Source organism: Octopus bimaculoides, chromosome 1 (genome assembly GCF_001194135.2).
Source record: "Octopus bimaculoides isolate UCB-OBI-ISO-001 chromosome 1, ASM119413v2, whole genome shotgun sequence".
NCBI lineage: Eukaryota > Metazoa > Mollusca > Cephalopoda > Octopoda > Octopodidae > Octopus > Octopus bimaculoides.
Window position 1 is genome coordinate 157980219 of NC_068981.1, and position 4383 is coordinate 157984601.

A 4383-nucleotide genomic window follows, 5' to 3' on the forward strand; every position below is an offset into this window, starting at 1 on the left:
TATATACATATATGTATTTATGTTTCTACTGTCTTTATTCACCTATCCATACACGTTCGCACATGCGTGCAAACACACACATACATACACAAATGTATGCATACATATATTTCCCGTTTCAATCAAAACCTATGTGGCGACTGGAGACTGTAAATTGCGATTTATGGTCAAGATTACTCGTAGCCTAATCGAATCGGGGAGCTCGTGATTACGAAGCGAATTTCTTAAGCAGTCGGTTACAGTGCGCTTTACAGATGAAGACTGTACAGAAGGCCATTGGATGGATTATACTCGTAGTTCAAAGGTCCTTGTCACATACTCTGTGGAATATTCAGCCATTTATCCGCTAATTTAATCAGTAGGGAATTCAGTTGATGGAACAACTGAATCTTTATCATCGAAACTGACGAAGATCCATCATAAATAAGTGTGTGTATTTATATATGTAGGTATGTATGTATTATATATGTATAGTGGAGGCGCAATGGTCCAGTGGTTAGGGCAGCGGACTCACGGTTTCGATTCCCAGACCGGGAGTTGTGAGTGTTTATTGAGCGAAAACATCTAAAGCTCCACGAGGCTCCGGCGGGGGATAGTGGCGAACCCTGCTGTACTCTTTCACCACAACTTTCACTCACTCTTACTTCCTGTTTCTGTTGTGCCTGTAATTCAAAGGGCCAGCCTTGTCACACTGTGTCATGCTGAATATCCCCGAGAACTACGTTAGGGGTACACGTGTCTGTGGAGTGCTCAGCCACTTGCACGTTAATTTCACGAGCAGGCTGTTCCGTTGATCGGATCAACTGGAACCCTCGACGTCGTAAGCGACGGAGTGCCAACAACAACATATATGTATAAAACATCAATAATAATTCTTTTTATTCTAGGCAAACAGGCCTATAACAACACTAGAAGAATAGTAACAACAACAACAATAGCAATAATCCTTTTGGGGTTGCACGCAAGATATGAAATTTTGAGGTAGGTGTTAATTCGATTACATCGAACCCAATATTCAAATGGTTCTTATTTTATCGATCCCGAAAAGATGAAAGGCAAAGTCGACTTCGGTATTTCGTCGGTCTTTACGTTCTGAGTTCCAGTATGGCTCAAGACGAATTTGCCTGTCGTCTTTCCCAGTTCGATAGAATAAATACCAGTTGAACACGGTGGTCGAGGTAATCGACTTACCCGCTTCCCTGGACTTACTGGGCTTGTGCCAAACTTTAAAACCAATACTTACACTGTGTAACACGATTATTTTCCTTGGGTCGCAACTGTTATTTCGTATTTGCCTACCCCTAGAAAGTATGAAACATGGCTAGTATTTTTTTCTAACTTGGCATTTGTTACATTTATTCAAACCATAAAAAATCCCTCTCAACACATGGTTATGGTACTTCCATACTGCTCCTGCACGTAACCAGAGATGCATATATTGTCACCCACTAAGGGGCGTGCTCAAGTGCTTAATGTCAAGTAACTGACAAGCAAATCTGTGGTATCGAGCAGAATATATGCTATAACGATATTTCAACTATTCAACGCTGAATCTCTCTGAAATACAATGGAAAATAGGTCAGTTTCAAAACATTGATGTCCAGGTTACAAAAGCAAAGTTTAAAAGGAAAAGTAGTCATTTCTTTGATTTCTAGATAGAAGCAAATAGGAAATAACACTTACTAGCCAACAACAAAAAGAAAAAAATTGCTACACAGTTTTATAGATATTACTTTTATTGTTACACGAAGAACAAAGATAGTTCTCACCATTCGATGTTTTATGAATAATACTGTTTTTCTAAAATATTCACATCGTTTGAGAACTATTGACTTCGTGCGTGGCTCGAAACGTGGCAGCTGAATCCTTTTATAAGTGTGTTTTCCTGCTTTATTGTTATTGCATTAAAAAGTTGGCACGCTTCCATTATACAAAAAGCTACTTTGCACGTTTCGTTGGCAAAACTATTTTATAAACAGAATTCTAGATCGGACCAGGTTCAAAACTTTCGAAGCTGATGTTTTGCATCATCGGTTGTTCAAAGAATGTTGGATCATCGACTGCCGGACATGCCTAAGTACAGAGAGCTGCAAGACGGAAAGCCTCCAGTAGAAGCTCCGAAGCGGTGTTGCAACGATCAACTTAAAGAGAACATTTAAAACTTCTAATATTAGGTGCTTCATTGGAAGTAATCGCAAAGAGCGAACTCAAAAGCTGTAGAGTCGACGGAAGCAAGCAGACTAACAACGAGGAATATTAAACTCTACCGGCTTCCAATTCTCGATTTCTGTGTTATTAAATACACAACATAAATATACAACTATCTTTTATCATGAAATTTAACTGAGTTAAATTCTCGCTTCTCTACTATGTCAGAGACAATATATACAATATTTTTTACTATATACATTTACATTAGCATCATTTCATCCTATAAGTAATGTTCAGACGCCTATTTTCAATTTGTAAACGCTTTATGAGTATTTTAGAATGTCTAAAGGCATCGAGTAATATTTATATGTATTTTGACATGCTTAAACTAATTAAATTTTATTTTGTAGGATAATCTCATGTTGCACCCAAGCTTTTCGAAGTTTTGCAACATGATATCAAATATGACTTTGAAATTTAAACACTTATTTTTTCAGAAAACGTTCCTGGAAACACATTTGAAGCTCTCCCATGCCTGGTTTTGAGATTCATTTACGGATTTCTCATAATCTGAACCAACAGATATTCCTGCTTTAATTTTCTCACTGGTTATGTATGGGAATATTCTTGAGAGATACTGCAAACATGGTCCATCTGCAGGCAAAGATTTAACGAACTCTTTCATCAGGCCCAGTATGTTGTGCAGAAGTGGTAGCAGTACTTTTGAAGGTTCAATGAAGAGCTTGTGCAGAATGTTTTTGGGTCCACTCATAAAAGAAATACGGCAATTTTGTGTAGCCTGCCCGCTGGCCTAAAAGCATGCCAATAACTTTGAAATCTCCACACACTTGCCTGTGATATTCTGCACACTTTATATTTAACAAAAGTTTTTTTTTAACATTTTCTCCTTTAGTTGTAGAGAATGTGCCACTGGAATAGATGAATACTTATTTCCATTGCGTAGCAAGACATACACTACACCCCCGACCCTAGCACTACAACTAGAATTAACCAAGGTAGAAACATAACCGCTTCGTATGAAAGCTGAAATGTAGTTGAGGTGAATGTTGATACTAATGGCACCACCACTAATACAAATAGTGGTAATACTAATACGACTACTACCACCACTACTACTAATAATAATATTAAGGATATTAATACCATTACGACTCGGATACTCGCTTCGGTCACGAATGACCATGGGATTGCACCTAGAAAGTTACTCTCCGAGGCACAAGTCAGGGCAAGGTTGTTTATGGAAGACCAGTTGTTGCCCATGCATACCAGCCTTTCCTTTCCATGCCACCAATGTTATCCAAGGGAAAGGCAAAGGCTGATACAGCTTGGCACCAGTGACGTCGAAACTCATTTCTACATCTGAGTGAACTGGAGCAACGTGAAATAAAGTGTCTTGCTCAAAAACACAACACGCATCCCGGTCCGGGATTCGAACTCACAACCTCACGGCCGTAAGTTTGACGCTCTAACCACTGAGTCATGCACCTTCACTTTACGACTACTAATTACAATAATAGTTATAATAATAATAACAACAACAATAATAATAATAATACGGACCAATACCCTAATAACACCCTAAATTTCAATTTCTCCATAAATAGCACTGCATCTTCTATTTCCACTAATAACACTCCTAGGACAGATAGCTGCAACTGTCGATCCACGACCGAATGCCCGTTGCAAGCCCACTGAAGAAGGTTTAACGTAGTATACAAATGCGCGGTCCACAACATATTGCATAATTCTACTAACTACTATATCGGGCCTATTATCAATTTTAAACAGAGATATTCGACGATTCCCTGTCTAAAATATTCATACCTTGTCTCTGATGACGGAATGCCCAGTGCGTGAACATACTAACCTACCGCTTGGGTTATCCCAGAAATGGCAGTAAGACTTCAACTTCATCTTACCCTGATTAAATTTTCATAAATAACTCGAGATACACGTTCTGCCTAGGTTTTGATTTTTCCTCTAATATAATATATACCTGCTATAGCGGAACCCCTAATACCAGTCCATAGATCCAGCCTTAGCTATGATCTTGGAAACTAACGGTCCATCAACTATAGCATCTATAGCACTTACTCAGTGTACCTATTCGCTTAAATCACAAATGAATTAAACCCCTCATATACTCTCTCTCTCTCTCTCTCTCTCTCTCTATCTCTCTCTCTCTCTCTCTCTCTCTCTCTCTCTCTTTCT